Source organism: Protopterus annectens, chromosome 3.part1 (genome assembly GCF_019279795.1).
Source record: "Protopterus annectens isolate FY-2018-M chromosome 3.part1, PAN1.0, whole genome shotgun sequence".
Taxonomy (NCBI): domain Eukaryota; kingdom Metazoa; phylum Chordata; order Ceratodontiformes; family Protopteridae; genus Protopterus; species Protopterus annectens.
Genome location: NC_056732.1, coordinates 1,015,645,218 through 1,015,657,564, shown reverse-complemented (window position 1 = coordinate 1,015,657,564; position 12,347 = coordinate 1,015,645,218). Strand labels below are relative to the sequence as shown.

General features: G+C 39.4%; 1 protein-coding gene across 5 annotated transcripts in view; it reads right to left on the bottom strand.

The window, feature by feature from the left end:
* The window catches only part of PPP1R42 (protein phosphatase 1 regulatory subunit 42), a 1,899,850-nt gene that overhangs the window by 1,851,107 nt on the left and 36,396 nt on the right, over positions 1–12,347 (bottom strand). The window lies entirely within an intron of this gene.

Below are 12,347 nucleotides of genomic sequence, written 5' to 3'. Positions count from 1 at the left end.
AAAGTCGGATCAGATACCCATAGGTTGCTACACAAATGAAGTTAGCTACTTCAGATAGTATATTTTGTGTGTTACTCATCATAACAGTAAATGACTGAACTGTCCCTGCCTTCACAGCATCTAGCTGAAATACACTACCAGCTATGTGAGCAGTTAGCTGGTTCAACAATGTTTTCCATTCAGAGAAACACTCCAGGGGCTGATATTGACAACTATATATAACATATGCAGAAACAAGCCAAATTTCTTGAGCTTATGCTGTCTGACTTGGAAGGCACACACATTTGTATGCTTCCCTAAACCATTATGATCAACCAGCTGTCATGAAACCATGGAGGGATTTTGTAGGATACACCAGGTCTCCAGAATCCTAGTCACTATCAACTATATTCAAATTGCTATCAAGTCTTCCAGTGGTGTGGATTCAGAATGCTACATTAAATGGAAGAGAGTGGTACTCTGTTAACTTCAGATTACTTTATAGTGCAGTTTGAACAATAACAAGCCTATGCATCCAGAATGCGAAAAATTCCATGGACCTCATGTGCAGGATATGCAAACAACATACTCAGTCTGTAGAAGGGAAAATGCAGTATACAGTGATACTTATTGTAACAACAGATGCATGAAAAAATGCCACTGTCATGGAATAGTCATGGTTAGTCAGATCTGCTGAGTTAGCTCAATGGGCAGTATTAAACAAAGTGCCACGTAGACTGGAATCCAAATGAAACCAAAAATTTATTAACACACAATAACACAAGGTTAGCGCTTTCCTTTGGTAGATATCACCAAACTTCTTCAGACAAAGTAACAAAGCTAGTGCATTCAAATATATACTGAAAACACACCCTACCTAACCATTCAATTAACACCAATTAATTAAAAACTGACAAATTAATACATTATTACATATTTAAAAAGACATATCCCCACAATTCAAGCAACACACACAATACACACATATATAAATATATATATATATATATATATATATATATATATATATAAATATATACACAAATACAATAAATATTCAAATTTTATAAAACCCAATCCATATTATAGTAAAAACATATATATGTACATAATGATGCTGATGCTAATAATAAAAAATAATAGTAAAAGGCTTCATCTATCAAAAACCTTTAACTTCAGTTTACTGGAGATGGACACGATCATTTAACCCAGGTGGCAGGTACGCATTTAAGAATACCTGCCACTAGGTTTCCTTCTCCTCAAGGAACAACTTCCAAGGCCCCTTTCTATCCCCACATTTGACCTGTTGTAACACTACAAATTTAAAAGAGTGGTCAGAAAACACCTGAATATGTCTGAATAGAGCATTTGTAACTTCACCTTGACGTATTAAATACCCATGTTCATAAATACGCTCTGCCAGCTTACGTTGTGTCTTGCCTATATAAAAGGCAGGACACTTGTCACACACAACAGAGTATACCAACTAAATTTTCCTTTAATACTAATCTTCTTACCATTTAAAACAAGGCTAGAAGTTGACAGGGTGTACTTGCATTGGTGGCACATACCACAAGGTGCCATCCTATCATCAACACCCAAATTAGATACATGCTCCAAAAGTCCTTTTAAGTTCCTACCCTTTCTAAGCACAAATTTAGAGTAGTCACCAAACATTTTAGCCATAGTTGGTTCACTCACAAGTATATGCCAATTTTTAGACAATATCCTGTACCATATGACTTTCAATGGAAAAGGTAGAAACAAACAGGCACATACCAGAAAACCATAGGACTGGAATCAATAACATCCGGAAAATTCCTATGAGACATAGAAATATTATTGCTCCCTACTGTATAGACATTTAGAGGTACAACACTTGATTCAGGATCACTATTATTAGCATCAGCATCATTATGTACATATATATTTTTTTAATATAATATGGATTGGTTTTATAAAATTTGAATATTTATTGTATTTGTATCGATTCTCAGCTAGAGCGTCTTCTGTGGAGACATGCGTGAATGGTCGTACCTTGGTTGAAGGTTCTGCGTTAGGGCCGGCAACTCAGCACGTAAAAATCAACTGCCGATCATTAGCGGACCGGAGTTCCGCTGTGGCGACCCCTAACCGGGAAAAGCCGAAAGACAAAACATTGTATTTGTATAAATATATATATATGTATATATATTATATTTTTGTATTGTGTGTGTTACTTGAATTGCGGGGATATGTCTTATTAAATATGTAATAATGTATTAATTTGTCAGTTTTTAATTAATTGGAGTTAATTGAATGGTTAGGTAGGGTGTGTTTTCAGTATATATTTAAATGCACTAGCTTTGTTACGTTGTCTGAAGAAGTTTGGTGATATCTACCAAACGAAAGCGCTAACCTTGTGTTATTGTGTGTTAATATATTTTTGGATTCATTTGGATTCCAGTCTACGTGGCACTTTGTTTAGTTCCTAGTCTGGTCGTTCTACTGGTGTTTTTTCAATGGGCAGTATTCCCAAGTCAATTAAGTGTCAGTGGCACAACAAACAGCACACTCGCCTTTGGTGCAGAAGGCTGTGGAATCGATTCCCACACCTGGTAGACTGACTGCTGACACTGCAGTGTAGTAATAAGGGAGGGGGGTGCTGTACTCCTGAGTATGCTGCTTTTCGGATGAAACATTAAAATAAAATCTCATCTGCTTGAGTTGGTGGTAGCTCAGATGGATACAAAAGATACCACAGCACCATTAAAAAGAGTAGGGATCCTTTATTTTATTTATTTATTTATTTATTTTTCTTGCAAAATAGTATATATCTTTATACATACTTACATGCATCTATGTTTACATTCCCTTTTTTATCTAAAATTTTCTTTAAACGCTTAACTTCCATACCCCTCATCTTCCATAACCATAATCTGATTTTACACAATATATCTGCTAAAATCCATTTCCCATTAAGCAATCTCATTCAGTCTTTCATTCCAAATTACCCATACTATTAAAATACATTTTTACCAATCCTGTTCTCATATTTTTTATTTTTGCTTTTATAAGAGCCATATATAAACATATGCATATGTATTTTAGACATTTTCTTCATATAACTTTTTTTTTGCATAACATCACTACCCTTTTATATTTCAAGAAAACATGATCTGCAGATTCTTCTCCTCCACAAAATAAACATATTCTAACGTTTCTTTTTCTATAGCATATTTCCCTTTACTGGTAACAGTTATCAGTCTCCATAAAAAGTCTTGTTACTCTACTATGTTACTACACCTCATTTGCCTTACTTTTATAAACTTTACTTACTTCTTCTGATAAATTTCCCATGGATTTACATAGTAATATTGCAGTATAACATTTCATACCACATCCTTCTATCTTCCTGTACTTTATCAATCTTTATTTTCCGCATTTGTATTTTCCTTGCCATTTTTTAAATTCTACATGTATATACTCTTTTTCCCCTTTTCCCGATTTTTAATTTACATTTAAACACACTCACTACGAACCTCATTCTCTGCCTTTAATTTAAGACTTTATAGGTTCATATGCAAGTACTAGGCTAGCTGCCCCTGTGGGCCATTTTTAACACATAGCCAATTTTCCTTTTTCTGCTTGAAATAAGCTATCCCGTTTAGTTATTGCTTGGTCTTACACATCCCATGGTCAATAATTATATATTACCTCTAATAAGAACATAACTGAGATCATACCATAGATGATTTCAAGGGACCTATGCATGGGATAAAGCATTTAGGAACTCTCTTTCTTCTGATAGTACAGGGGGCAGCTCTGGGGTAAATTTACTATTTCTCATCCATAGATCTAAGTTGCGCTTGAAAATGGACAGGAGTGAAATTTGTTTTATGTGGATGGAAGCCTGCTCCACAGTAGTGATATCCTCTGTGAAATATATCTAGCACTGCAAACTGTTCTTTTGATGTTGCAGAAGAGGTTTAGATCCCCAGACCAAGTATCTTTAATGCCATTTGACTTGCTAATTTGCAGTAAATCCATCAATAATGGGTCAGAGGATGCCTTGTATGCCAGACACAGGTCACCTCTTAGTAGTTTGTAGGATATGTATAGTGACAGGGCTTTGAGTGGGTCCATGCAGGACATGTTGTTTAGGCCCTGTATCCTTTTAGTAAGATATTTCTGTGGGCATTCCAGTTGTTGCATAGCTCTGGACAGATACATGTGAAAGGGGAATTATATTCAATGGCTGGCCCAATGAGGGCTGAGTAAAAGGGAACAATGACATCCCTAGATCTAGACACAATCCCTTTGTTTATAAGCTGTGCAATGTTCTTACAATAACAGACACATGTTGGTCAAAAGTAAGGATACTATCCACATAAGTGTCCAAATCCCAAACAAATGGGTCAACTCTAGTAGGAGTATTGTCAATGTGGTAGTTCCCTGGGATAGATGACTTCCCACAGGATACAATAATGCACTTTTGGCATTTAGTTTCAGTTCATGATTCTGGTGCCAGCTATTTATTTGAGACATTTGTCTAGTCCTTCTAGCATGTCGAGGGATCAGTTGCTAGTGTCCTCTCCTGCTCAGCTGGTGAACCTGGGAATATTGAGGCAATGTTACAATTGCCTCATGTACACAGACAACCCTCTCCTCCTCCCACAAAACACAAATACATGCGAGAGATGCAACTATACAGCCAAACTGGAGGCTGAGCTCTCTCAACATAGGACTGGCAAGACCAGTCAGGAGGAGAAGGTTACCACACACACTATAGACCCAGTCTCACATAGTACCATCACAACCTCAAATCATACACATAAACACACAAAGACATACTCGGCGGCTCTGATCAAAAATCTACCAAAACAGCAGAGGCCACCAAAGCAGACACCCAAACAACCACCACCTCAGAACACAACACCTGCAACACATAGACCTCACAGTCAGAGTGTCAAACAGTCACAGCCCTTAAGGCCAAACACAATGCCAGACACACTAGTCATTGGTGACTCCATAGTCAGACACACTGACGTCCTGCTCACCAGAATGAGTAAGGAGAAGGTCACAGTAAGCTGCCTGTCGGGCGCTAGAATCCGCCACATAACGCAAGCACTCAGGTCTCTCAACAGCAGGTACAAATATGACTCAGTCATTGTCCACGCTGGTGTAAACGACCTGAGACGTACCTCCTTGGACTACATGAAAAGAGACATTGAGGAGCTCTCTGATTATGTAGCCCAGGCAGGTATGACCCTGACCTTGAGCAGTATCCTACCTTCACCAAGAATGATGCCACAATACAGAGATAAGATGATCAGCTTTAACAATTGGCTTAAACTCTGGTGTCATTCAAAGGGGATCCAATGTCTGTCTGCCTGGGATGACATGCTGGACAAGCCACGCTGCTTCAAGGGACGGCTTGCACCTGTCACCCTGGGATTCCGGATATTGGCAAAGGCTCTTGCCACCCCATAGTGCCTTTTTAGGCAAGGCTCAAATTCTAAACCTACCACCCTAGAACACAAAAAGGAAAAAACTAAGGGTAATGCTGCTCAATGCCAGAAGTCTAAATCTCAAAATGCACGCACTCGAGGCCCTTCTCAGTATGGAGAACATCGATGTCTGTGCTGTGACAGAAACCTGGTTCAAGGCTCCTGAGAGCACCCCAGCACTATCAGGTTTTACCTCTTATCATGCGTTCCGGCCCCAAAATCCGGACAATACCAAGAAAGGAGGGGTATCCATATTCATCAAAGACACCCACACCTCAAGACTGGTGGCAACGCACGATGCATCGGAGACCATCCAGGTGCAATTAACCATAGGCAAGACTGCTCTGCAAATTGTAGCATGTTACAGGCCACCCTCACAAACTCAGGAACCTCACATGGCCTTCCTGAAAACACTAGAGGATAAATGTATCACCAAACACCATCATACTAGGTGACTTCAATTACCCTAATATAGACTGGGAACACTACTCAAGCCCAAACACCCTAGCCCAAAAGTTCCTGGAATTCATAAACTCAAATGCCATGGAACAACTAGTCACCATCCCCACAAGAGGAGAAAACATACTTGATCTCATCATCACGAACATGGGAGCACAATGTTCAACACCGGAAGTATACCCCTCACTGGTGAGATCAGATCACAAACTAATCTCGCTGGAGGTTCTCATCCCACCCCCACCTGAAATAAAAGACCACAGTAAAGAACTTCTCGAAAGCCGACTTCACACTTCTAAAGACTAGTGTGGTCTCCTTTAAGGCCCCGAGCCGCGGAAAACAGTACTCAAGCCGCTGAATCACTTACAAATGCCTTCTACCAGCACCTGCAGGACTGCATGGATAAGGCAATCCCAAGCAAAACAAAGACTCTTTGTACCAAAGGCAAGCGTCCACTCTGGTGGACCCCAGCCATAAACAAACTCTACAACAAAAGGAGGAAGCTACTACAAGATAGAGCAAAATCCTTAAAAGGTAAGACACCCTTGATCACTATAAGTAAAACTAAGAGCTCTCATAAAATCATCCAAAGCAAATTTTGAGAGAAAAATAGCTAAAGACTCAAAAGACAATCATAAGGCCTTCTTTAGCTATGTTAGAAACCTGGGAGGAAACTCCCAGATATGCTCAGAACTAGTTCAAAATGATGTGAAGATTACTGATCCTACAGACATTGACAACATACTGGCTGACAGGTTCAGTGCAAACTTCTCCCCTCCCCAAAAGGAGAGATATCTATACCAAGCGATTGCAGCCCCCAAACATCTCCAATGCCCAAGTGAGAACTGCTCTCTCCAAAGCAAAAACACAGCATCCATGGGACCTGATGGTGTCCCCGGCTGTGTGCTCCACGAACTCAACGAGGAATTAAACCCACAGCTAGGACAGCTGTTTAATCATAGTCTTACCTCTGGATACGCACTCCAGGGAGTGGCGCACTGCAACTGTGGTCCCACTTCACAAAGGCGGTGCCTCCACCGACCCTGGAAATTACCGGCCCATTAGCTTGACAAGCCTTATCTGCAAAGCCATGGAGAGGATCATAATGGACCTCATAAATAAAGACATAGGAATTTGCAGACTTTGGATCCATCCCAGTTTGGCTTTGTCAAAGGCAGATCATGCCTTCTAAACTTGGTTGACTTTTTGAAACAGTCACCAAAGCCATTGATGAGGAAAGGCAGTCCATACAGCCTACCTCGATCTGGCGAAGGCCTTTGATACAATACCCCACTCGGGTATCATTGAAAAACTCATCAGCTTAAATGTTAACCCATATATCACAAGATGGGTTGCAAACTGGCTGAGTGACAGAACCCACAGGGTCAGAGTTGCTGGCACCATGTCAGACTCAAAGCCTGTCACAAGTGGTGTACCACAGGGCTCAGTCCTGGGCCCACTCTTGTTTGGCATCTACTTTTCCAGTACAAGCAAACACAGGAGGGTTATGGCTGACAAAGTTTGCAGATGACTGCAAACTGGGCGCCATAGTAGAAAACACATCTGACACAGATATCCTTCAGAAGGGTCTCACAGAAACGGATAACTGGTGCCAGAGCCATGGCCTAAAGTTAAATGCCAAAAAATGCATAGTCATACCCTTCGGGAAAAACAAGGTTACCCCTAGCTACCAAATAGGTGGCAATCCACTGAGTACAGAAGAAGTTATCAGGGACCTGGGGACCCAGGTTGATAGTAGTCTGTCATTCGACACCCATGTAGCTAAAGTAGTTAGGAAGACCTTCTACATTGCCCACCTTATCATGAAGGGATTCTCATCTAGATCAAGGGAGGTCATAGTCTCCTATACTCATCACTCATCAGACCAATGATTGAGTACAATGCCCCATTCGGAATGTATCTGACCCGACAATTGCAGCAGCTGGAGAGGCCACAAAAGTTCCTCACCAAAAGGATAAAGGGTCTCAAACATCTGTCCTATGCTGCCCGACTGAAAGAACTCCAGCTCTATTCAGTCGCCATCTTGCTCAGAGGTGACCTTTGCCTAACATACAAGGCCATGTCAAACCCAGATTTGATGAATATGCTTCACCTCAAAAATCTAGATCCGTCAGAGCCACAAGGGCGGAGACTTAAACCTCGACACGGCTATTAATAGGACGTGCTGGAGGGATAGATTCATCACCCAAAGACTCCCTATGCTGTGGAATAAAATCCCGGTATATGTGAGGCAGAGCACCTCGCTGGCCTTGTTCAAGAGAAATCTTGACCAATGGATGGGAGATCGCAGATACACCCCAGGGATTACCTCAGTGTCACTGCTCAACAGAGGCACAGCAAAATAATGGGTATAGTTCCCCATACTAAAGGGGTGGCGTAAGCCACAAAACTATGGGCTAGGCTTGTAAATGCCCTCGGGCAGATAGCCTAGTATGAACCTATGAACCTATGAACCTATGAACAAACCTTCTTGCAGGATGACTAAGTCATCTGGGGATTCACTGACTGCTCCTAGTTTACTCATCTGCAAACTTAGTTAGCCAGAGCCCTTTAGTATTGGCTTTTACTTCAGAAAAGTAAATGTCAAACAGGAGAGGTCCCAGCACAGAACCCTAGGGGACTCCACTGGTGACTGGTCTCTTTGAGGAGGCAGCTTCCTCGATTTTGATTATCTGCTTCCTATCTGTAAGGCAGCTGGTATTCCAACGGATGACATAGGGTATATTCCTAGCTTATTTTTCTATTATGCCTGAGCAGGGAATTGTATCAAAAGTTTTGTCCAAGTCAAGGAATGCAGTGTGTAACATTTTGCCTTCATCCATTGCTTTGGTGACCTTTTCAAAAAAATCCAGCTGGTTGAGTAAGCATGTCCTGCCTTTGACAAATCCAAACTGAGATGGGTCCAGTTGTTTTTTTTTTATAAGTTAAAGAAACAGAATAAACATCTGGATTTAATAGCCACAACCCCCCATCTTCACTCATATATAACGCATCTCTTTTCCCCATGTTTAATCTAGAACCACATATGATGACAAAATCAGTTGCATTATTTCTTATTCATATTTTTCTGGAATCATAAACACATCTGACAAATATGTTATCTTACACATTCATACTAAATTTACCAAATAAACCCTTTTTTGAATGACAACTATATGATTCTCCACTGGAAACATATTTCTTTATTTTCCTTAACCAATTTCTCCCACTGTATCATAATTATGTCATTATTTCCAAATCTTATTCGCAACACCAATATTTCATTCACTGAAAAATACACAAGCCCAGCTTTTACCACATCATCCAAACCCTTATTTTTATGCTTATTTAATGACACCACCATTTCTTTTAAACATCCATTCAAACAAGTCACCACCTCCCTCATCCATATTTTATTCTTAACAACTATGATTATATCATCTGCGTACATAAAAAAATACAGGAATTACCACTTCCTTTTGCATCATGTATCTCTTTCATTTTATAAACTACCTCATTCACTATCACATTCATTACTAAGGCAACATGTATCACATGTATCTAGCATCTTTAATTTTATAAACTACCTCACTCGCTATCACATTCATTACTAAAGCAAACAACATACCACTCATTGGACGTCCTGGTCTTACATCACACTTCATATATATTTCTTTACTCAACCGTTCACTTTATTACCACTCTTAATCTATTATTTTTATATATCGACATACAGACCTTCCTAATTTTATTGCCTATACCAAACCTTTCCATCACTTCCCATAAGCCATATTCTACTGTATCAAAAGCTTTACTGATATTCCCTACCATAGGTTTGACATCTTCTGTTCTACTTATATCGTCCACAGTTTCTTTCATAATCATTAAAAATTCTTGACATCCCTTTTATACCATATATACTATCTTCAATGATATCCCTCATTTTACCTTCCATTCTTTTCCATATTATTTTTATTAAAAATTTATAATCTGTGTTGTTTAAAATAACTGGCCTCCATTTTTATTTGTTTTCATTCTTCCAAATGAATTTTAATATCTTACTACACAATTCCTCATAAACAAATCATTTATTTCACAATTCAAAACATTTAAAAATACTTTCTTTGCCATTCCATTAAATTCTTATACAGTCTACATTCTATCCTATTTGAACCTGAAATTGAATCTACATTCACCTTCCTATGTACCTTATCTACCTCACTCATAGTAATTTATTTCTCAAAATCTTGGTTAACTTGTTTTGAAATCTTTTTTAACTTCTCATACTCTCATATTTTCCTTCTTCTTACTCTTGTTCATATCTTCAACATACCGTACCACAATATTCATTATGTTCTCCTTTCCTTATATAGTTTTCATTTCCCTCATTATACTACTTTTCTCCTTTACTATTTAACCAAAATGTAGATAGCTCTCCTTTGTAAACAATAATGCCTTATTGTTTTATTAATTTATTTTATATATTTGCTTTCCTCGATCATAATCTTCCTCTGTATTGTTTTCTATATTCACACATACATCTCTATGTATTTTTCCATATTTTCCTTTCTCTTCCTTTCTTACATTATTCTCCCATTGAAAACAACATTTTTATATTTTAAACTCAATCCACCATTCAGAGAAATCTTTATAAAAAAAGTCCTCGCTATTATAGGATTCATTCCATAATCTTTTATTTAGCCTTTTTATCCCTTTTCCTAATCTAATATATTGATTTTCTTCCATCACCACTAGCCATATTGCTGAAGGATCTGAAGAAAAAACATTACAAATGTTTCATCTTATGCTATACTCAAACCTTCGAATAACACAAAATAAAAAAATTCATATCCAAGTACAATCCTTCTGTGGGTCTACTGACTTCTATTCCACACAACTAACTTACCACATTTTATAACTTCCTGTATTTTTCTTACATCATTCTTTTTTTTATTTGTGCCTTAAATCACAATTAAAATCTGCTGTCATAATAATATTCATACTAACTACCTCATAATCTAATATCTGATTAAACAAATTGTCTTCTTCTTGTTCTTTCGGCTGCTCCCGTTAGGTGTCGCCACAGCAGATCAACTGTTTCCATTTCTTCCTGTCCTCTGCATCTTGCTCTGTCACACCAACCACCTGCATGTCCTCTCTCACCACATCCATAAACCTTATCTTAGGCCTTCCTCTTTTACTGTTATCTGGCAGCTTCATCCTTAGCATATTTTTCCCAATATACTCTGCATCCCTCCTCAGCACATGTCCAAACCAACGTAATCTTGCCTCTCTGGCTTTGTCTGCAAACCTTCCAACCTGGGCTGACCCTCTAATATACTTATTCCTAATCCTGTCCATCCTCGTCACACACAGTGCAAATCTTAACATCTTCAACTCTGCCACGAAAAGCTCTGACTCCTGCCTTTTTGTCAGTGCCACTGTCTCCAAGCCATATAACATAGCTGGTCTCACTACCCTCTTGTAGACCTTCCCTTTCACTCTTACTGGTACTCGTCTGTCACAAATCACTCCTGACACTCTTCTCCACCCACTCCATTCTGCCTGTACTCTCTTCTTCACCTCTCTTCCACACTCACCATTACTCTGAACTGTTGATCCCAAGTACTTAAACTCATCCACCTTTGCCACCTCTACTCCCTGCATCCTCACCATTCCTCTATCCTCCCTCTCATTCACACACATATATTCTGTCTTAGTCCTGCTGACCTTCATTCCTCTTCTCTCTAGAGCATATCTCCACCTCTCCAGGGTCTCCTCCACCTGTTCCCTACTCTCACTACAAATCACAATGTCATCTTTAAACATCATAGTCCACGGGGACTCCTGTCTGAGCTCGTCCATCAACCTGTCCATCACCATTGCAAATAAGAAAGTGCTCAGAGCTGATCCTTGATGTAATCCACCTCCACCTTAAATGCATCCGTCACTCCCACAGCAGACCTCACCGCTGTCACACTACCCTCGTACATATCCTGTACCACTCTTACATACTTCTCTGACACTCCCCACTTCCTCATACAATACCACAACTCCTCTCTAAGCACCCTGTCATATGCTTTCTCTAAATCCACAAAGACACAATGCAACTCCTTCTGACCTTCTCTGTACTTCTTCATCAACACTCTCAGAGCAAACATCGCATCTGTAGTGCTCTTTCCTGGCATGAAACCATACTGCTGATCACTAATCATCACCTCCCTTCTTAACCTAGCTTCCACTACTCTTTCCCATAACTTCATGTTATGACTGATCAGTTTAATCCCTCTGTAGTTACTACAGCTCTGTACATCACCCTTATTCTTAAAAATCGGTACCAAAACACTTTTTCTCCATTCCTCAGGCATCCTCTCACTTTCCAAGATTTCATTAAACAATCTAGTTAAAAACTCCACTGCCATT